This window comes from Phalangium opilio, unplaced genomic scaffold, assembly GCF_054372755.1.
Source record: "Phalangium opilio isolate 3A_F unplaced genomic scaffold, DU_Popi_V2 ptg000063l_1, whole genome shotgun sequence".
Classification (NCBI taxonomy): Eukaryota; Metazoa; Arthropoda; class Arachnida; order Opiliones; family Phalangiidae; genus Phalangium; species Phalangium opilio.
Genome location: NW_028324180.1, coordinates 6,815,221 through 6,835,265, shown reverse-complemented (window position 1 = coordinate 6,835,265; position 20,045 = coordinate 6,815,221). Strand labels below are relative to the sequence as shown.

The 20,045-nt window shown below is 38.1% G+C and overlaps 6 non-coding genes and 37 pseudogenes across 6 annotated transcripts; 4 read left to right on the top strand and 39 right to left on the bottom strand.

Moving 5' to 3' along the window:
* Positions 1-5,193: 5,193 nt before the first annotated feature.
* On the top strand, positions 5,194-5,266 carry TRNAT-AGU (transfer RNA threonine (anticodon AGU)). Its single transcript has one exon. It is a non-coding gene; the product is annotated as a tRNA-Thr (tRNA).
* Positions 5,267-5,399: 133 nt separating this feature from the next.
* On the top strand, positions 5,400-5,472 carry TRNAT-UGU (transfer RNA threonine (anticodon UGU)). Its single transcript has one exon. It is a non-coding gene; the product is annotated as a tRNA-Thr (tRNA).
* Positions 5,473-5,604: 132 nt separating this feature from the next.
* TRNAT-CGU (transfer RNA threonine (anticodon CGU)) lies at positions 5,605-5,677 on the top strand. The gene has a single exon. It is a non-coding gene; the product is annotated as a tRNA-Thr (tRNA).
* A 166-nt stretch (positions 5,678-5,843) lies between these two features.
* Positions 5,844-5,916, top strand: TRNAT-AGU (transfer RNA threonine (anticodon AGU)). Its single transcript has one exon. It is a non-coding gene; the product is annotated as a tRNA-Thr (tRNA).
* A 294-nt stretch (positions 5,917-6,210) lies between these two features.
* Positions 6,211-6,329, bottom strand: LOC149662910 (5S ribosomal RNA). The gene has a single exon (XR_016368682.1). It is a non-coding gene; the product is annotated as a 5S ribosomal RNA (ribosomal RNA).
* A 137-nt stretch (positions 6,330-6,466) lies between these two features.
* LOC149662909 (5S ribosomal RNA) lies at positions 6,467-6,585 on the bottom strand (annotated as a pseudogene).
* A 137-nt stretch (positions 6,586-6,722) lies between these two features.
* On the bottom strand, positions 6,723-6,841 carry LOC149662908 (5S ribosomal RNA; annotated as a pseudogene).
* A 137-nt stretch (positions 6,842-6,978) lies between these two features.
* LOC149662907 (5S ribosomal RNA) lies at positions 6,979-7,097 on the bottom strand (annotated as a pseudogene).
* A 388-nt stretch (positions 7,098-7,485) lies between these two features.
* LOC149662906 (5S ribosomal RNA) lies at positions 7,486-7,603 on the bottom strand (annotated as a pseudogene).
* A 393-nt stretch (positions 7,604-7,996) lies between these two features.
* Positions 7,997-8,115, bottom strand: LOC149662905 (5S ribosomal RNA; annotated as a pseudogene).
* Positions 8,116-9,369: 1,254 nt separating this feature from the next.
* Positions 9,370-9,488, bottom strand: LOC149662904 (5S ribosomal RNA; annotated as a pseudogene).
* A 137-nt stretch (positions 9,489-9,625) lies between these two features.
* On the bottom strand, positions 9,626-9,744 carry LOC149662903 (5S ribosomal RNA; annotated as a pseudogene).
* Positions 9,745-10,134: 390 nt separating this feature from the next.
* LOC149662902 (5S ribosomal RNA) lies at positions 10,135-10,253 on the bottom strand (annotated as a pseudogene).
* Positions 10,254-10,388: 135 nt separating this feature from the next.
* Positions 10,389-10,507, bottom strand: LOC149662901 (5S ribosomal RNA; annotated as a pseudogene).
* A 390-nt stretch (positions 10,508-10,897) lies between these two features.
* On the bottom strand, positions 10,898-11,016 carry LOC149662900 (5S ribosomal RNA; annotated as a pseudogene).
* Positions 11,017-11,153: 137 nt separating this feature from the next.
* On the bottom strand, positions 11,154-11,272 carry LOC149662899 (5S ribosomal RNA; annotated as a pseudogene).
* Positions 11,273-11,407: 135 nt separating this feature from the next.
* On the bottom strand, positions 11,408-11,526 carry LOC149662898 (5S ribosomal RNA; annotated as a pseudogene).
* A 390-nt stretch (positions 11,527-11,916) lies between these two features.
* Positions 11,917-12,035, bottom strand: LOC149662897 (5S ribosomal RNA; annotated as a pseudogene).
* Positions 12,036-12,172: 137 nt separating this feature from the next.
* On the bottom strand, positions 12,173-12,291 carry LOC149662896 (5S ribosomal RNA; annotated as a pseudogene).
* Positions 12,292-12,428: 137 nt separating this feature from the next.
* Positions 12,429-12,547, bottom strand: LOC149662895 (5S ribosomal RNA; annotated as a pseudogene).
* A 137-nt stretch (positions 12,548-12,684) lies between these two features.
* Positions 12,685-12,803, bottom strand: LOC149662894 (5S ribosomal RNA; annotated as a pseudogene).
* A 136-nt stretch (positions 12,804-12,939) lies between these two features.
* On the bottom strand, positions 12,940-13,058 carry LOC149662893 (5S ribosomal RNA; annotated as a pseudogene).
* A 137-nt stretch (positions 13,059-13,195) lies between these two features.
* Positions 13,196-13,314, bottom strand: LOC149662892 (5S ribosomal RNA; annotated as a pseudogene).
* A 136-nt stretch (positions 13,315-13,450) lies between these two features.
* Positions 13,451-13,569, bottom strand: LOC149662891 (5S ribosomal RNA; annotated as a pseudogene).
* A 137-nt stretch (positions 13,570-13,706) lies between these two features.
* Positions 13,707-13,825, bottom strand: LOC149662890 (5S ribosomal RNA). Its single transcript, XR_016368681.1, has one exon. It is a non-coding gene; the product is annotated as a 5S ribosomal RNA (ribosomal RNA).
* A 389-nt stretch (positions 13,826-14,214) lies between these two features.
* On the bottom strand, positions 14,215-14,333 carry LOC149662889 (5S ribosomal RNA; annotated as a pseudogene).
* Positions 14,334-14,470: 137 nt separating this feature from the next.
* On the bottom strand, positions 14,471-14,589 carry LOC149662888 (5S ribosomal RNA; annotated as a pseudogene).
* Positions 14,590-14,726: 137 nt separating this feature from the next.
* On the bottom strand, positions 14,727-14,845 carry LOC149662887 (5S ribosomal RNA; annotated as a pseudogene).
* Positions 14,846-15,489: 644 nt separating this feature from the next.
* LOC149662886 (5S ribosomal RNA) lies at positions 15,490-15,608 on the bottom strand (annotated as a pseudogene).
* Positions 15,609-15,744: 136 nt separating this feature from the next.
* LOC149662885 (5S ribosomal RNA) lies at positions 15,745-15,863 on the bottom strand (annotated as a pseudogene).
* A 137-nt stretch (positions 15,864-16,000) lies between these two features.
* LOC149662884 (5S ribosomal RNA) lies at positions 16,001-16,119 on the bottom strand (annotated as a pseudogene).
* Positions 16,120-16,256: 137 nt separating this feature from the next.
* On the bottom strand, positions 16,257-16,375 carry LOC149662883 (5S ribosomal RNA; annotated as a pseudogene).
* A 137-nt stretch (positions 16,376-16,512) lies between these two features.
* LOC149662882 (5S ribosomal RNA) lies at positions 16,513-16,631 on the bottom strand (annotated as a pseudogene).
* A 137-nt stretch (positions 16,632-16,768) lies between these two features.
* LOC149662881 (5S ribosomal RNA) lies at positions 16,769-16,887 on the bottom strand (annotated as a pseudogene).
* A 647-nt stretch (positions 16,888-17,534) lies between these two features.
* LOC149662880 (5S ribosomal RNA) lies at positions 17,535-17,653 on the bottom strand (annotated as a pseudogene).
* A 136-nt stretch (positions 17,654-17,789) lies between these two features.
* On the bottom strand, positions 17,790-17,908 carry LOC149662879 (5S ribosomal RNA; annotated as a pseudogene).
* A 137-nt stretch (positions 17,909-18,045) lies between these two features.
* On the bottom strand, positions 18,046-18,164 carry LOC149662878 (5S ribosomal RNA; annotated as a pseudogene).
* A 137-nt stretch (positions 18,165-18,301) lies between these two features.
* On the bottom strand, positions 18,302-18,420 carry LOC149662877 (5S ribosomal RNA; annotated as a pseudogene).
* Positions 18,421-18,557: 137 nt separating this feature from the next.
* Positions 18,558-18,676, bottom strand: LOC149662876 (5S ribosomal RNA; annotated as a pseudogene).
* Positions 18,677-18,813: 137 nt separating this feature from the next.
* LOC149662875 (5S ribosomal RNA) lies at positions 18,814-18,932 on the bottom strand (annotated as a pseudogene).
* A 137-nt stretch (positions 18,933-19,069) lies between these two features.
* LOC149662874 (5S ribosomal RNA) lies at positions 19,070-19,188 on the bottom strand (annotated as a pseudogene).
* A 137-nt stretch (positions 19,189-19,325) lies between these two features.
* Positions 19,326-19,444, bottom strand: LOC149662873 (5S ribosomal RNA; annotated as a pseudogene).
* A 389-nt stretch (positions 19,445-19,833) lies between these two features.
* Positions 19,834-19,952, bottom strand: LOC149662872 (5S ribosomal RNA; annotated as a pseudogene).
* Between the last annotated feature and the right edge of the window lie 93 nt (positions 19,953-20,045).

Sequence of the window (20,045 nt, the reverse complement as noted above, 5' to 3'; positions counted from 1 at the left end):
TATATAAATTTTTCACTTGTCCACATGACCATAAACCACCATGAATGGGACCCCCCGAAAACAAAATTTTAATTTTCGATGCTTAATAACAACTCGGCAGTGCTTTGAGCTAGAACGTGCAATTTTCACCAATAAGTAGCCCTAGCAACACTTAATAAGTTTCTTATAATTTGTTCAGAAATACCGTATAGAAAAAAAGTTAGGTTCATATATAAAAAGGGGTGCAAAAATTAAAAAAATCTTTATAAAAATGGAGGGTTCCGGGAAAATTTAAATATTTTGAAAACTTCTCAATATTTTGAGCTAAAATCTTGCAAACCTTAGTTTCTTAATCGTATCTAGTGGTGTACCAAATTTGGAAAAAATCGATTGACCCATGGTGACATCACTGGTCGAAATCGCATGGAATGCCCCAACAGCTAATTAAGCCAGATTAGCGATTACAGCTAATTAAGCCAGATTAGCGATTAAAGCTAATTAAGCCAGTTTAGCGATTACAGCTAATTAAGCCAGTTTAGCGATTACAGCTAATTAAGCTAGTTTAGCGATTACATCTAATTAAGCTAGTTTAGCGATTACAGCTAATTAAGCTAGTTTAGCGATTACAGCTAATTAAGCTAGTTTTGCGCCATCACAGATAATCAACCTAGGTAAGTATGACATATGTGACGGTACACAACTATATGACATGTGTCGGTGCACAACTATATGACATGTGTCGGTGCACAACTATATGACATGTGTCGGTGCACAAATCTACATGTGTCAGTGCACAACTCTACATGTGTCGGTGCACAACTCTATATGTGCACAAATCTACATGTGTCGGTGCACAACTCTACATGTGCACAAATCTACATGTGTCGGTGCACAACTCTACATGTGCACAAATCTACATGTGCCCAACTCTACATGTGTCGGTGCACAATTATATGACATGAGTTGATGCAAAACTATATGACATGAGTTGGTGCACAACTCTATGACGTGCGTTGGTGCACAACTCTATGTCATGTGTTGGTGCACATGTCTTCGGTATATGTTAAGTTAAAGGAATCTGTAAACAGGTCTGCGGAATCTTTTTGCGCACAGGTCTAAAAAATATTTTTGTGCACAGGTCAACGGATTCTTTTTGAGCATTGGTCTACAGAATATTTTTGGTAACAGGTTCATTTTCTTGGTAAAACTACGGCTTCCTCTATGATTTGCATGTGAAAATGACGGTAAAGCAGATTTATTTTCACTGGGCGTCGATTAGTCAAGCAGTCTGAATTGACAGTTATATAATAGATTTATTTTAGTTCAAACGCGTTAACTACTGCATGCGCATCGCCCTAGGAAATTTTCTCTCCTGATGTTTTTATACAATTTTAATTAATATTAAGACTGAAGTAACAGATATAAATAACAAGTTGGGAAAACCAAAATATTACCTCTCCGAGTCAAGACGACTACTTACAAACTTATTTACCCAGATATAGAAATGTTTCTTAAGTTAAAATTTATGAAATATTAAAGCAGTATACAAAGCATAGCAAATTTACTGTAAATCAGACGACATTTTACATCCAATAATGATATACTTGTACACATTAAAATCATCCGATGGGGGAAAAACGGGAAATGAAGAGATAAAACTTTGGAGGGATATTACCTTTACGTGTTTGTAAAGGCCCAATTTTCTACTCCTCAACTGTATGCCCTCTATGTTCAAAGCCATATTCACAACAGGGTTGGCATGTAAACACTATCCTCTCGTTTCACCTCAACGATTTTCTTAGTTTAACAACATGACTGTTAACGTTACATAACACCAAAGCTTATTTGTGGCTACACACACTGAAAGTAAATGCGTACCATAAAAAGCATGAAAACACGAAGCTATTATCCGATTACGATCAGACCTTTCACTGGTCTGGGCTGCGTTCAGCAGAGCTCACCAAAAAAGACAGCGGATTTTGGAAATGTTTACCGGTGAGCTCTGCCGTCATCGCTTTTCTCCGGTCATCGGCGTTTTATAAATGACGCTATCGCAATAAAGCGTGCAAGGTACCAAGGCTTAACAAAAATTGTAGGATAACATATTTATAGAGATAGATAACAACTTTTATAATTAAAATTAGAAAATAACATGTCTCTTAAAATTCTCGCATGATCAACTGGTTTCACGCCAATTAAATAGCTATATTCCCATAAAGCTATCCAAAAAGCCGACTATTTTCTTTGAAGACCGCGCTAGCCCAGCGCTAAGCACCGTGACGTCAAAATTCAAAAGCAAAATCCCGTTATGTAGGACACTGCTAGCAGCGCTGGGCTCTGCTGAACGCGGCCCAGATTTCCACCATGATTATAAAATCTAAGCCTAATTATTTAAAAGTGTATTTAACTTTCGTCTCACTCTGAACCGTTAATGTCTCAGCATACAGAAACGAAAACCAAACCCAAACGTTTTCTTTTTGGTTCACTAGTCCTATTGACAAATAAAAGTTCATTTGACCAACATAGCAGCGTTGTGCTTGTATTCACTGTGACTTTAGAAAGGATTATGCTATAAACAGATGTAGTATAGCTTAAGTAACATATAAACATCCATTTTAAATAATAATATTAAACAAAATCTTTGGAATATCAAAATGAAACGGAGCTTTAAAGCTACAAAAGTACTAAATGCATCATAATTACGAAAAATATTTCCACATATTCATTTTATATTATAGAAAACGGGAATATTAAGGTTCTGAAGGATTTCTTTACACATCAAAACACAAGGAGTATAAACCTATTAGTGGAAACAGTATTTTTATTCAAATATGAAACAATCCCGCTTATGTTTATCATCTCTGGGCATTGGTAAAAATTCACTCCATTACTCCTAGGTATTCACAGGATTTTAGTTCTTTATAACTGAAATTCATCTGATTATGTTTTAAAAAAATATTTTTCCTTATCATTGTGGTGTTTCGCGACGGTAAAAAATATTTAAATACGCCGCTAATAAAATATATAGTTTCAACTTCTTAATTCTTTAAGAAAAGAAATTTAAAACACCCAAGGAGTATGAACAGAGGTGTGGAAGTTTCAAATATGGCCGTGGATTGAAAACATCTTTCTAATTGTGTACCAACAACGCGAATGTGCCCAAAACACACTTACGATAGTATCGCACTTACCAACCGTTACCTCTCTAACTGAGACAGTGACACAACAAACTGCATTTGTTATTTATCCTAATTCAACTCCTCTACTCCGTCTCTATTAACATCAATACTCGACCTATTTTAATTTTCTAGAGTTTCCATGATTAGTAATACAGTGGGCGAAATTCTTAAATACTCGCTCTATATTAACTATGAAATGTGTACAGTGTATCGACTTTATACGCAATCTTCATTACTCGTCCAATATAAACTTTGACTATATGGCTTTAGTTAGCACAGATTTTACTTAAATAATTTAATAAATATAATTAATATTAAATATTTTCTTCGTTAGTTGTTCGCCTTATTGAGCGTTACATCGCGTTTATAAAGAACAATTAGACATTCTTGAGAGACTTGACTAATATTGGCGTTTGAAATGAAGCATACGCCGGTTGCATTACCTTACTCAAATAGGTAGTATATAAGGGTGTCGAACTACAGCTAATAGCAAGAACAACCGCAATTGCGAAAACCTTTGGTGGCGATCCCACCTTAGGGAGGCTAGACGTTTCTCGTAACCCTAGCTGATCGCCGCGAATGTCTTAAACCCAACGATGACGATGGAGTAGAAACCAGGTGTACAGACTGGTGTCCAAGTGGAATGGACGAAGACCAGAAGATGGTGGTGATTAGAAGCCAGTATGTACAGACTGGTGTCCGTGTGGGATGGACGAAGACCAAAAGATGGTGGTGATTAGAAGCCAGTATGTACAGACTGGTGTCCATGTGGGATGGACGAAGACCAAAAGATGGTGGTGATTAGAAGCCAGTAAGTACAGATTGGTCTCCATGTGGGATGGACGAAGACCAAAAGATGGTGGTGATTAGAAGCCAGTAAGTACAGATTGGTCTCCGTGTGGGATGGACAAAAACCAGAAGATGGTGGTGTGAGAACTCAAGTAGAGGAGCCATTTCCGTGACTGTGAAAGCAGTTCGGAAATGGCGAACACGTTTGCTCCGATTTGGAAACTGCGAACGCGGTCACGTGGGTGTAACAACAGACACACAGACAGACACACACACACACGTCGAAATTAGAACCTCTCCGTGACATACGTCACTCGGAGAGGTAAAAACTATCATTGTAGACAAAGACGCGAAAAAGTAAAAGATAAGTGTAGAACATGAATTGTCTGAAGTAACAGATATTCAAATTTTCTCTTTTGAAGACATGATTATAAAACATCAATTATTTTAAAAAATTCTTATCTTAGTTTTTTTCACCAAAATTTCATTTGTCCAAAAATATTTTTCAACATTATTTACACAAGTATTTTGCTCTCAATATTAGATCTAGAAAAAAAAGTATCAACAAGAATTTTTTAAGCGATAATAGGGTAATTTTCCACTAACATTTGTTTTTATGTGGTTCAAATACTCGATAATATTAATAATCGAGCTTTTAAATTTTTACATTTTAAAATCGGAAATATTGGGAGGCGGAAAATAACCTAGGCAGTTTGGCTGTGATGTAGTTATTAATTTCGAAAAGATCTGTAGATTTGTCGTGATCTGTTGAAGCTATACAACAAGTAAATTTTTAAGAATCGTAAATATTTAAATTAACTAATATGTTTTGTTTTATTTTCATACGGTTTTAATTTTATCAGCTATAAACGATTTTCTGTCTATTTATTCTCTTTGCAGGGCCGAATACTCAACCTCACTCTAAATTTTTGAGAGAAAATAAAATGAAAACGCTTACGATTTTTAAAATAATGCTCATGAATCATGATAAAATACTTTTACTTAAGTAATTATAGTGAAAAAACTAAGATAAGAATTTTTTAAAATAATTGATGTTTTATAATCATGTCTTCAAAAGTTTAAATTTGAATATCTGTTACTTCAGACAATTCATATTCTACACTTATCTTTTACTTTTTCGCGTCTTTGTCTACAATGACAGTTTTTATTAATAGAGTAAAAGTTCCGATGAGATAATTTAGTTAAATTACTGAAATATTCTGCATTCTTATCGCTTCACAGCAAAGGCTCCGTTGCTTAGTGGTTAAAGCGCCTGTCTAGTAAACAGGAGATCATGAGTTCGATTCTCGTCGGAGCCTCGCTGTTATGCTACTTGAACTGGATTTCGTAGTTATGAAATATTGAAAAATTAAAATAATATTGCAAAAGTTCCGATGAGATAATTTAGATAAATTACTGGAATATTCAGCATTCATGTCGCTTCAAAGCAAGGGCTCCGTGGCTTAGTGGTTAAAGTGCCTGTCTTGTAAATAGGAGAACATGAGTTCGATTCTCGTCGGAGCCTCGCTGTTATGTTCTTGATCCATTTTTCGTAGCTATTAAATTTTGATAACTTATAACAATAGGGTAAAAATTCCGAGGAGTTAATTTAGTTAAATTAATGGAATATTCAGCATTCATGTCGCTTCAAAGCAAGGGTTCCGTGGCTTAGTGGTTAAAGCACCTGTCTCGTAAACAGGAGATCATGAGTTCGATTCTCGTCGGAGCCTCGCTGTTATGTTACTTGATCTAGATTTCGTAGCTATTAAATTTTGAAAAACTAAAAATAATAGTTGATTTTGATATGCATATATGAAAACAATAGTGTAAAAGTTCCGATGAAATAATTTAGTTAATTTAATGAAATATTCTGCATTCATATCGCTTCACAGCAAAGGCTCCGTGGCTTAGTGGTTATAGCGCCTGTCTAGTAAACAGGAGATCATGAGTTCGATTCTCGTCAGAGCCTCGCTGTTATGTTACTTGAACTAGATTTCGTAGCTATTAAATTTTGAAAAATTAAAAATAGTAGTTAATTTAGATATGCATTTAAGCAAACAATAGAGTAAAACTTCCGATGAGATAATTTAGTTAAATTACTGGAATATTCAGCATCCATGTCGCTTCAAAGTGCTAGTTAATAATTCGAATTTAAATTAAGTGAGACAAATTAACCTTCATCTTTTTAAAACAATAACAAAAAGAAAATATGATTGCTTTTTTCATATCTGGTGGAATTTAAAAGAGGAAAGAAAAGTGAAAAAGCCAACGGCACGCAGTGTTCCTAAGTGGTCTCCCTCCAATGTACTGACTGCGCTCGACGCTGCTTAACTTCGGTGATCGGACGAGAACCGGTGTTTTCAGCGTGATATGGCCGTTGCCGAGAGTGCTAGTTAATAATTAGGATTTAAAACAAGTGAGACAAATTAACCTTCATTTTTGTAAAACAATAGCAAAAAGAAAATGAGGTTGCTTTTCTCATATCTGGTGGAATTTAAAAGAGGAAACAAAAGTTAAAAAGCAAACGGCACGCAGCGTTCCTACGTGGTTTCCCACCCAAGTACTGACTGCGCTCGACGCTGCTTAACTTCGCTGATCGGACGAGAACCGGTGTTTTCAACGTGATATGGCCGTGGCCGAGAGTGCTAGTTAATAATTCGAATTTAAATTAAGTGAGACAAATTAACCTTCATCTTTTTAAAACAGTAACAAAAAGAAAATATGTTTGCTTTTTTCATATCTATTGGAATTTAAAAGAGGAAACAAAAGTGAAAAAGCCAACGGCACGCAGTGTTCCTAAGTGGTCTCGCTCCCAAGTACTGACTACGCTCGATGCTGCTTAACTTCGGTGATCGGACGAGAACTGGTGTTTTCAACGTGATATGGCCGTTCCCGAGAGTGCTATTTAATAATTTGGATTGAAAACAAGTGAGACAAATTAACCTTCATCTTTTTAAAACAATAACAAAACGAAAATATGTTTGCATTTTCCATATCCGGTGGAATTTAAAAGAGGAAAAAAAAGTGAAAAAGCCAACGGCACGCAGTGTTCCTAAGTGGTCTCCTTCCCAAGTACTGACTGCGCTCGACGCTGCTTAACTTCGGTGATCGGACGAGAACCGGTGTTTTCAGCGTGCTATGGACGTTGCTGAGAGTGCTAGTTAATATTTCGAATTTAAATTAAGTGAGACCAATTAATCATCTTTTTAAAACAATAACAAAAAGAAGATATGTTTGCTTTTTTCATATCTGGTGGAATTTAAAAGAATAAACAAAAGTGAAAAAGCCAACGGCAAGCAGTGTTCCTAAGTGGCCTCCCTCCCAAATACTGACTGCGCTCGACGCTGCTTGAATTCTTTGATCGGACGAGAACCGTTGTTTTTAGCGTGATATGGCCGTTGCCGAGGGTGCTATTTAATAATTTGAATTTAAATTAAGTTAGACAAATTAGCCTTCATCTTTTTAAAACAATAACAAAAAAAATATGTTTGCTTTTTTCATATCCGGTGGAATTTAAAAGAGGAAACAAAAGTGAAAAAGCCAACGGGACGCAGTGTTCCTAAGTGGTCTCCCTCGCAAGTACTGATTCGCTCGACGCTGCTTAACTTTGGTGATCGGACGAGAGCCGGTGTTTTCAGCGTGATATGGCCGTTGCCGAGAGTGCTAGTTAATAATTCGAATTTAAATTAAGTGAGACAAATTGACCTTCATCTTTTTAAAACATTAACAAAAAGAAAATATGTTTGCTTTTTTCATATCTATTGGATATTAAAAGAGGAAACAAAAGTGAAAAAGCCATTGGCACGCATTGTTCCTAAGTGGTCTCACTCCCAAGTACTGACTGCGCTCGACGCTGCTTAACTTCGGTGATCGGACGAGAACCGGTGTTTTCAGCGTGCTATGGACGTTGCTGAGAGTGCTAGTTAATAATTAGGATTGAAAACAAGTGAGACAAATTAACCTTCATCTTTTTAAAACAATAACAAAAAGAAAATGTGGTTGCTTTTATCATATCTGGTGGAATTTAAAAGAGGAAACAAAAGTGAAAAAGCCAACGGCAAGCAGTGTTCCTAAGTGGTCTCCCTCCCAAGTACTGACTGCGCTCGACGCTGCTTATCTACGGTGATCGGACGAGAACCGGTGTTTTCAGCGTGATATGGCCGTTGCCCAGAGTGCTAGTTAATAATTAGGATTGAAAACAAGTGAGACAAATTAACCTTCATCTTTTTAAAACAATAACAAAAAGAAAATGTGGTTGCTTTTTTCATATCTGGTGGAATTTAAAAGAGGAAACAAAAGTTAACAAGACGGCCCAAGGGCTCGTAATAGTAGCCATATCGTACGAGTGAATAGCCCCTCTATACCCTACCCTAACGAGTGGATAACCCCTCTATACCTTACCCTAATGAGTGAATAGAGCTATCTTTTTCAATGCTTAAATGATTTACCGTGCATAAAATCAGAGTGAATAGCCCCTCGATTCCCTACTCTCTAAACAGTGATTAAATTATAACCGTATAAATTTACTTATGGTTTAATTCTAATATTCCGGCGAATCGAAGAACAGATAGTTTTTAGTGATAATCCCCTCGATGAGCTTACAACATAGACTTATGCCGAATTTGCCGATGCACACTTATCGCATCTTATAAATTTCTAACAAGGACTTATGCCCAGAAACTTTTGAAAGAGAAACTTTAGTTATAGTGATTACGCATTTTAGTGATTATCCCCTCGAATTACCTTTAGTAATGCTAAATGATCAAACGCATAACGCTCATTTAGCACTATGTTAGCTCTATCTAAACCCACATTTGAATTAACCGCCAAAACGTTCCAGTCAAACATAACATAGATGACGATAGCTACCGAACGAGAACGAAACACATGAGCGCGGTAGGAAACGGGGAAAATCGTTATCTATTTAATTAGCACATACATAAAAAGAAAATAAATATAAAAACCCCAAACATACAAATTCATAAGTATCCGACCCCACAGATAAAAATTCAAAAGTATCCGACCCCACAGATTAAGAGGTACCCCACCCCACATCACCCCGACATTTTAGAGATAAAAATAAATAATAAAAAACTCGAGGTTTTTATCAAGTCTCTATGGTTTAGTGGTTAGAATATTTGTCTACTGCGCCAGCGTCCCGGGTTCAATTCCCGGGTCTGACCTGAAAAAATTTTAATTGAAATTAAATCTCTAACCGAGCCCAGTAACCCCTATGGGTGGGTTGTGGTAATATAAAGTTCCTTTTAAGCTAAAATCTGACGATAACGAAAGCGAAAACTCCGGCCACGACTACTACTAGTACTACTACTACTACTACTACTACTACTACTACTACTACTACTATTACTACTACGGCTCGGGTCAAACTAAGAGCCTATCGTATACTACGATATGGCTAAAAAGCCAACGGCACGCAGTGCTCCTAAGTGGTCTCGCTCACAAGTACTGACTGCGCTCGATGCTGCTTAACTTCGGTGATCGGACGAGAACCGGTGTTTTCAACGTGATATGGCCGTGTCCGAGAGTGCTAGTTAATAATTAGGATTTAAAACAAGTGAGACAAATTAACCTTCATCTTTGTAAAACAATAACAAAAAGAAAATTTTTTTGCTTTTTTCATTTCCGGTGGAATTTAAAAGAGGAAAAAAAAGTGAAAAAGCCAACGGCACGCAGTGTTCCTAAGTGGTCTCCTTCCCAAGTACTGACTGCGATCGACGCTGCTTAACTTCGGTGATCGGACGAGAACCGGTGTTTTCAGCGTGCTATGGACGTTGCTGAGAGTGCTAGTTAATAATTCGAATTTAAATTAAGTTAGACAAATTAATCATCTTTTTAAAACAATAACAAAAAGAAGATATGTTTGCTTTTATCATATCTGGTGGAATTTAAAAGAGGAAACAAAAGTGAAAAAGCCAACGGCAAGCAGTGTTCCTAAGTAGTCTTCCTCCCAAATACTGACTGCGCTCGACGCTGTTTGAATTCGGTGATCGGACGAGAACCGTGGTTTTTAGCGACATATGGCCGTTGCCGAGGGTGCTATTTAATAATTTGAATTTAAATTAAGTTAGACAAATTAACCTTCATCTTTTTAAAACAATAACAAAAAGAAAATATGTTTCCTTTTTTCATATCTGGTGGAAATTTAAAGAGGAAACAAAAGTTAAAAAGCAAACGGCACGCAGCGTTCCTACGTGGTCTGCTTCCCAAGTACTGACTGCGCTCGACGCTGCTTACCTTCGGTGATCGGACGAGAACCGGTGTTTTCAGCGTGATATGGCCGTTGCCGAGAGTGCTAGTTGATAATTAAGATTGAAAGCAAGTGAGACAATTTAACCTTCATCTTTTTAAACAATAACGAAAAGAAAATATGGTTGCTTTTTTCATATCTGGTGGAATTTAAAAGAGGAAACAAATGTGAAAAGCCAACGGCACGCAGTGTTCCTAAGTGGTTTCCCTCCCAAGTACTGACTGCGCTCGACGCTGCTTAACTTCGGTGATCGGACAAGAACCGGTGTTTTCAGCGTGCTATGGACGTTGCTGAGAGTGCTAGTTAATAATTCGAATTTAAATTAAGTGAGACTAATTAACCATCTTTTTAAAACAATAACAAAAAGAAGATATGTTTGCTTTTTTCATATCTGGTGGAATTTAAAAGAGGAAACAAAAGTGAAAAAGCCAACGGCAAGCAGTGTTCCTAAGTGGTCTCCCTCCCAAATACTGACTGCGCTCGACGCTGTTTGAATTCGGTGATCGGACGAGAACCGTTGTTTTTAGCGACATATGGCCGTTGCTGAGGATGCTATTTAATAATTTTAATTTAAATTAAGTTAAGCAAATTAACCTTCATCTTTTTAAAACAATAACAAAAAGAAAATATGTTTCCTTTTTTCATATCCGGTGGAATTTAAAAGAGGAAACAAAAGTGAAAAAGCCAACGGCACGCAGCGTTCCTACGTGGTCGCCCTCCCAAGTACTGACTGCGCTCGACGCTGCTTAACTTCAGAGATCGGACGAGAACCGGTGTTTGCAACGTGATATGGCCGTTGCCGAGAGTGCTAGTTAAAAATTAGGCTTGAAAACAAGTGAGACAAATTCACCTTCATCTTTTTAAAAAAATAACAAAAAGAAAATGTGGTTGCTTTTTTCATATCTGGTGGAATTTAAAAGAGGAAACAAAAGTTAAAAAGCCAACGGCACGCAGTGCTCCTAAGTCGTCTCGCTCCCAAGTACTGACTGCGATCGATACTGCTTAACTTCGGTGATCGGACGAGAACCGGTGTTTTCAACGTGATATGGCCGTTCCCGAGTTTGCTAGTTAATAATTTGGATTGAAAACAAGTGAGACAATTTAACCTTCATCTTTTTAAACAATAACGAAAGGAAAATATGGTTGCTTTTTTCATATCTGGTGGAATTTAAAAGAGGAAACAAATGTGAAAAGCCAACGGCACGCAGTGTTCCTAAGTGGTTTCCCTCCCAAGTACTGACTGCGCTCGACGCTGCTTAACTTCGGTGATCGGACAAGAACCGGTGTTTTCAGCGTGCTATGGACGTTGCTGAGAGTGCTAGTTAATAATTCGAATTTAAATTAAGTGAGACTAATTAACCATCTTTTTAAAACAATAACAAAAAGAAGATATGTTTGCTTTTTTCATATCTGGTGGAATTTAAAAGAGGAAACAAAAGTGAAAAAGCCAACGGCAAGCAGTGTTCCTAAGTGGTCTCCCTCCCAAATACTGACTGCGCTCGACGCTGTTTGAATTCGGTGATCGGACGAGAACCGTTGTTTTTAGCGACATATGGCCGTTGCTGAGGATGCTATTTAATAATTTTAATTTAAATTAAGTTAAGCAAATTAACCTTCATCTTTTTAAAACAATAACAAAAAGAAAATATGTTTCCTTTTTTCATATCCGGTGGAATTTAAAAGAGGAAACAAAAGTGAAAAAGCCAACGGCACGCAGCGTTCCTACGTGGTCGCCCTCCCAAGTACTGACTGCGCTCGACGCTGCTTAACTTCAGAGATCGGACGAGAACCGGTGTTTGCAACGTGATATGGCCGTTGCCGAGAGTGCTAGTTAAAAATTAGGCTTGAAAACAAGTGAGACAAATTCACCTTCATCTTTTTAAAAAAATAACAAAAAGAAAATGTGGTTGCTTTTTTCATATCTGGTGGAATTTAAAAGAGGAAACAAAAGTTAAAAAGCCAACGGCACGCAGTGCTCCTAAGTCGTCTCGCTCCCAAGTACTGACTGCGATCGATACTGCTTAACTTCGGTGATCGGACGAGAACCGGTGTTTTCAACGTGATATGGCCGTTCCCGAGTTTGCTAGTTAATAATTTGGATTGAAAACAAAGGAGACAAATTAACCTTCATCTTTTTAAAACAATAACAAAACGAAAATATGTTTGCTTTTTTCATTTCCGGTGGAATTTAAATGAGGAAACAAAAGTGAAAAAGCCAACGGCAAGCAGTGTTCCTAAGTGGTCTCCCTCCCAAGTAGTGACTGCGCTCGACGCTGCTTATCTACGGTGATCGGACGAGAACCGGTGTTTTCAGCGTGATATGGCCGTTGCCCAGAATGCTAGTTAATAATTACGATTTAAAACAAATGAGACAAATTAACCTTCATCTTTGTAAAACAATAACAAAAAGAAAATTTTTTTGCTTTTTTCATTTCCGGTGGAATTTAAAAGAGGAAACAAAAGTGAAAACGGCAACGGCACGCAGTGTTCCTAAGTGGTCTCCCTCCCAAGTACTGACAGCGCTCGACGCTGCTTAACTTCGGTGATCGGAGGAGAACCGGAGTTTTTAGCGTGATATGGCCGTTCCCGAGTTTGCTAGTTAATAATTTGGATTGAAAACAAGTGAGACAAATTAACCTTCATCTTTTTAAACAATAACAAAACGAAAATATGTTTGCTTTTTTCATATCTGGTGGAATTTAAAAGAGGAATCAAAAGTGAAAAAGCCAACGGCAAGCAGTGTTCCTAAGTGGTCTCCCTCCCAAATACTGACTGCGCTCGACGCTGTTTGAATTCGGTGATCGGACGAGAACCGTTGTTTTCAGCGTGATATGGCCGTTGCCCAGAGTGCTAGTTAATAATTAGGGTTGAAAACAAGTGAGACAAATTAACCTTCATCTTTTTAAAACAATAACAAAAAGAAAATGTGGTTGCTTTTTTCATATCTGGTGAAATTTAAAAGAGGAAACAAAAGTTAAAAAGCCAACGGCTCGCAGTGCTCCTAAGTGGTCTCGCTCCCAAGTACTGACTGCGCTCGACGCTGCTTAACTTCAGTGATCGGACGAGAACCGGTGTTTTCAACGTGATATGGCCGTGGCCGAAGGTGCTAGTTAATAATTAGGATTTAAAACAAGTGAGACAAATTAACCTTCATTTTTGTAAAACAATAACAAAAAGAAAATGTGGTTGATTTTTTCATATCTGGTGGATTTAAAAGAGGAAACAAAAGTTAAAAAGCCAACGGCACGCAGTGTTCCTAAGTGGTCTCGCTCCCTAGTACTGACTGCGCTTGCCGCTGCTTAACTTCGGTGATCGGACGAGAACCGGTTTTTTCAACGTGATATGGCCGTGGCCGAGAGTGCTAGTTAATAATTCGAATTTAAATTAAGTGAGACAAATTAATCTTCATCTTTTTAAAACAATAACAAAAAGAAAATATGTTTGCTTTTTTCATATCTATTGGAAATTAAAAGAGGAAACAAAAGTGAAAAAGCCAACGGCACGCAGTGTTCCTAAGTGGTCTCCCTCCCAAGTACTGACTGCGCTCGACGCTGCTTAACTTCGGTGATCGGACGAGAACCGGTGTTTTCAGCGTGATATGGCCGTTGCCGAGAGTGCTAGTTAATAATTAGGATTGAAAACAAATGAGACAAATTAACCTTCATCTTTTTAAAACAATAACAAAAAGAAGATATGTTTGCTTTTTTCATATCTGGTGGAATTTAAAAGAGGAAACAAGTGAAAAAGCCAACGGCAAGCAGTGTTCCTAAGTGGTCTCCCTCCCAAATACTGACTGCGCTCGACGCTGCGTGAATTCTTTGATCGGACGAGAACCGTTGTTTTCAGCGTGATATGGCCGTTGCCGAGGGTGCTATTTAACAATTTGAATTTAAATTAAGCTAGACAAATTAGCCTTCATCTTTTTAAAACAATAACAAAAAAAATATGTTTGCTTTTTTCATATCCGGTGGAATTTAAAAGAGGAAACAAAAGTGAAAAAGCCAACGGCACGCGGCGTTCCTACGTGGTCTCCCTCCCAAGTACTGACTCCGCTCGACGTTGTTTAACTTCGGTGATCGGACAAGAACCTGTGTTTTCAGCGTGATATGGCCGTGGCCGAGAGTGCTAGTTAATAATTAGGAATGAAAACAAGTGAGACAAGTTAACCTTCATCTTTTTAAAACAATAACAAAAAGAAAATATGTTTGCTTTTTTCATATCTATTGGATATTAAAAGAGGAAACAAAAGTGAAAAAGCCAACGGCACGCAGTGTTCCTAAGTGGTCTCGCTCCCAAGTACTGACTGCGCTCGATGCTGCTTAACTTCGGTGATCGGACGAGAACTGGTGTTTTCAACGTGATATGGCCGTTCCCGAGAGTGCTAGTTAATAATTTGGATTGAAAACAAGTGAGACAAATTAACCTTCATCTTTTTAAAACAATAACAAAACGAAAATATGTTTGCATTTTTCATATCCGGGGGAATTTAAAAGAGGAAAAAAAAGTGAAAAAGCCAACGGCACGCAGTGTTCCTAAGTGGTCTCCTTCCCAAGTACTGACTGCGCTCGACGCTGCTTAACTTCGGTGATCGGACGAGAACCGGTGTTTTCAGCGTGCTATGGACGTTGCTGAGAGTGCTAGTTAATAATTCGAATTTAAATTAAGTGAGACCAATTAATCATCTTTTTAAAACAATAACAAAAAGAAGATATGTTTGCTTTTTTCATATCTGGTGGAATTTAAAAGAATAAACAAAAGTAAAAAAGCCAACGGCAAGCAGTGTTCCTAAGTGGTCTCCCTCCCAAATACTGACTGCGCTCGACGCTGCTTGAATTCTTTGATCGGACGAGAACCGTTGTTTTTAGCGTGATATGGCCGTTGCCAGGGGTGCTATTTAATAATTTGAATTTAAATTAAGTTAGACAAATTAGCCTTCATCTTTTTAAAACAATAACAAAAAAAATATGTTTGCTTTTTTCATATCCGGTGGAATTTAAAAGAGGAAACAAAAGTGAAAAAGCCAACGGCAAGCAGTGTTCCTAAGTAGTCTTCCTCCCAAATACTGACTGCGCTCGACGCTGTTTGAATTCGGTGATCGGACGAGAAACGTTGTTTTTAGCGACATATGGCCGTTGCCGAGGGTGCTATTTAATAATTTGAATTTAAATTAAGTTAGACAAATTAACCTTCATCTTTTTAAAACAATAACAAAAAGAAAATATGTTTCCTTTTTTCATATCTGGTGGAAATTTAAAGAGGAAACAAAAGTTAAAAAGCAAACGGCACGCAGCGTTCCTACGTGGTCTCCCTCCCAAGTACTGACTGCGCTCGACGTTGCTTAACTTCGGTGATGGGACGAGAGCCGGTGTTTTCAGCGTGATATGGCCGTTGCCGAGAGTGCTAGTTAATAATTAGGAATGAAAACAAGTGAGACATGTTAACCTTCATCTTTTTAAAACAATAACAAGAAGAAAATGGGGTTGATTTTTTCATATCTGGTGGATTTAAAAGAGGAAACAAAAGTTAAAAAGCCAACGGCACGCAGTGTTCCTAAGTGGTCTCGCTCCCAAGTACTGACTGCGCTCGACGCTGCTTAACTTCGGTGATCAGACGAGAACCGGTGTTTTCAGCGTGATATGGCCGTTGCCGAGAGTGCTAGTTAATAATTTGGAATGAAAACAAGTGAGACATGTTAACCTTCATCTTTTTAAAACAATAACAAAAAGAAAATATGTTTGCTTTTTTCATATCTATTGGATATTAAAAGAGGAAACAAATGTGAAAAAGCCAACGGCACGCAGTATTCCTAAGTGGTCTCAATCCCAAGTACTGACTGCGCTCGACGCTGCTTAACTTCGGTGATCGGACGAGAACCGGTGTTTTCAGCGTGCTATGGCCGTTGCCCAGAATGCTAGTTTATAATTACGATTTAAAACAAATGAGACAAATCAACCTTCATCTTTGTAAAACAAAAAGAAAAAGAAAATTTTTTTGCTTTTTTCATTTCCGGTGGAATTTAAATGAGGAAACAAAAGTGAAAAAGCCAACGGCAAGCAGTGTTCCTAACTGGTCTCCCTCCCAAGTAGTGACTGCGGTCGACGCTGCTTATCTACGGTGATCGGACGAGAACCGGTGTTTTCAGCGTGATATGGCCGTTGCACAGAATGCTAGTTAATAATTACGATTTAAAACAAATGAGACAAATTAACCTTCATCTTTGTAAAACAATAACAAAAAGAAATTTTTTTTGCTTTTTTCATTTCCGGTGGAATTTAAAAGAGGAAACAAAAGTGAAAACGGCAACGGCACGCAGTGTTCCTAAGTGGTCTCCCGCCCAAGTACTGACAGCGCTCGACGCTGCTTAACTTCGGTGATCGGAGGAGAACCGGTGTTTTTAGCGTGATATGGCCGTTCCCGAGTTTGCTGGTTAATAATTTGGATTGAAAACAAGTGAGACAAATTAACCTGCATCTTTGTAAAACAATAACAAAAAGAAATTTTTTTTGCTTTTTTCATTTCCGGTGGAATTTAAAAGAGGAAACAAAAGTGAAAACGGCAACGGCTCGCAGTGTTCCTAAGTGGTCTCCCTCCCAAGTACTGACAGCGCTCGACGCTGCTTAACTTCGGTGATCGGAGGAGAACCGGAGTTTTTAGCGTGATATGGCCGTTCCCGAGTTTGCTAGTTAATAATTTGGATTGAAAACAAGTGAGACAAATTAACCTTCATCTTTTTAAAACAATAACAAAACGAAAATATGTTTGCTTTTTTCATATCTGGTGGAATTTAAAAGAGGAAACAAAAGTGAAAAAGCCAACGGCAAGCAGTGTTCCTAAGTGGTCTCCCTCCCAAATACTGACTGCGCTCGACGCTGCTTGAATTCTTTGATCGGACGAGAACCGTTGTTTTTAGCGTGATATGGCCGTTGCCAAGGGTGCTATTTAATAATTTGAATTTAAATTAAGTTAGACAAATTAGCCTTCATCTTTTTAAAACAATAACAAAAAAAATATGTTTGCTTTTTTCATATCCGGTGGAATTTAAAAGAGGAAACAAAAGTGAAAAAGCCAACGGCAAGCAGTGTTCCTAAGTAGTCTTCCTCCCAAATACTGACTGCGCTCGACGCTGTTTGAATTCGGTGATCGGACGAGAAACGTTGTTTTTAGCGACATATGGCCGTTGCCGAGGGTGCTATTTAATAATTTGAATTTAAATTAAGTTAGACAAATTAACCTTCATCTTTTTAAAACAATAACAAAAAGAAAATATGTTTCCTTTTTTCATATCTGGTGGAAATTTAAAGAGGAAACAAAAGTTAAAAAGCAAACGGCACGCAGCGTTCCTACGTGGTCTCCCTCCCAAGTACTGACTGCGCTCGACGTTGCTTAACTTCGGTGATGGGACGAGAGCCGGTGTTTTCAGCGTGATATGGCCGTTGCCGAGAGTGCTAGTTAATAATTAGGAATGAAAACAAGTGAGACATGTTAACCTTCATCTTTTTAAAACAATAACAAGAAGAAAATGGGGTTGATTTTTTCATATCTGGTGGATTTAAAAGAGGAAACAAAAGTTAAAAAGCCAACGGCACGCAGTGTTCCTAAGTGGTCTCGCTCCCAAGTACTGACTGCGCTCGACGCTGCTTAACTTCGGTGATCAGACGAGAACCGGTGTTTTCAGCGTGATATGGCCGTTGCCGAGAGTGCTAGTTAATAATTTGGAATGAAAACAAGTGAGACATGTTAACCTTCATCTTTTTAAAACAATAACAAAAAGAAAATATGTTTGCTTTTTTCATATCTATTGGATATTAAAAGAGGAAACAAATGTGAAAAAGCCAACGGCACGCAGTATTCCTAAGTGGTCTCAATCCCAAGTACTGACTGCGCTCGACGCTGCTTAACTTCGGTGATCGGACGAGAACCGGTGTTTTCAGCGTGCTATGGCCGTTGCCCAGAATGCTAGTTTATAATTACGATTTAAAACAAATGAGACAAATCAACCTTCATCTTTGTAAAACAAAAACAAAAAGAAAATTTTTTTGCTTTTTTCATTTCCGGTGGAATTTAAATGAGGAAACAAAAGTGAAAAAGCCAACGGCAAGCAGTGTTCCTAACTGGTCTCCCTCCCAAGTAGTGACTGCGGTCGACGCTGCTTATCTACGGTGATCGGACGAGAACCGGTGTTTTCAGCGTGATATGGCCGTTGCACAGAATGCTAGTTAATAATTACGATTTAAAACAAATGAGACAAATTAACCTTCATCTTTGTAAAACAATAACAAAAAGAAATTTTTTTTGCTTTTTTCATTTCCGGTGGAATTTAAAAGAGGAAACAAAAGTGAAAACGGCAACGGCACGCAGTGTTCCTAAGTGGTCTCCCGCCCAAGTACTGACAGCGCTCGACGCTGCTTAACTTCGGTGATCGGAGGAGAACCGGTGTTTTTAGCGTGATATGGCCGTTCCCGAGTTTGCTGGTTAATAATTTGGATTGAAAACAAGTGAGACAAATTAACCTGCATCTTTGTAAAACAATAACAAAAAGAAATTTTTTTTGCTTTTTTCATTTCCGGTGGAATTTAAAAGAGGAAACAAAAGTGAAAACGGCAACGGCTCGCAGTGTTCCTAAGTGGTCTCCCTCCCAAGTACTGACAGCGCTCGACGCTGCTTAACTTCGGTGATCGGAGGAGAACCGGAGTTTTTAGCGTGATATGGCCGTTCCCGAGTTTGCTAGTTAATAATTTGGATTGAAAACAAGTGAGACAAATTAACCTTCATCTTTTTAAAACAATAACAAAACGAAAATATGTTTGCTTTTTTCATATCTGGTGGAATTTAAAAGAGGAAACAAAAGTGAAAAAGCCAACGGCAAGCAGTGTTCCTAAGTGGTCTCCCTCCCAAATACTGACTGCGCTCGACGCTGTTTGAATTCGGTGATCGGACGAGAACCGTTGTTTTCAGCGTGATATGGCCGTTGCCTAGAGTGCTAGTTAATAATTAGGGTTGAAAACAAGTGAGACAAATTAACCTTCATCTTTTTAAAACAATAACAAAAAGAAAATGTGGTTGCTTTTTTCATATCTGGTGAAATTTAAAAGAGGAAACAAAAGTTAAAAAGCCAACGGCTCGCAGTGTTCGTAAGTGGTCTCGCTCCCAAGTACTAACTGCGCTCGACGCTGCTTAACTTCGGTGATCGGACGAGAACCGGTGTTTTCAGCGTGATATGGCCGTTGCCGAGAGTGGTAGTTAATAATTAGGATTGAAAACAAGTGAGACAAATTAACCTTCATCTTTTTAAAACAATAACAAAAAGAAGATATGTTTGCTTTTTTCATATCTGGTGGAATTTAAAAGAGGAAACAAGTGAAAAAGCCAACGGCAAGCAGTGTTCCTAAGTGGTCTCCCTCCCAAATAGTGACTGCGCTCGACGCTGCGTGAATTCTTTGATCGGACGAGAACCGTTGTTTTCAGCGTGATATGGCCGTTGCCGAGGGTGCTATTTAACAATTTGAATTTAAATTAAGCTAGACAAATTAGCCTTCATCTTTTTAAAACAATAACAAAAAAAATATGTTTGCTTTTTTCATATCCGGTGGAATTTAAAAGAGGAAACAAAAGTGAAAAAGCCAACGGCACGCGGCGTTCCTACGTGGTCTCCCTCCCAAGTACTGACTCCGCTCGACGTTGCTTAATTTCGGTGATCGGACAAGAACCTGTGTTTTCAGCGTGATATGGCCGTGGCCGAGAGTGCTAGTTAATAATTAGGAATGAAAACAAGTGAGACAAGTTAACCTTCATCTTTTTAAAACAATAACAAAAAGAAAATATGTTTGCTT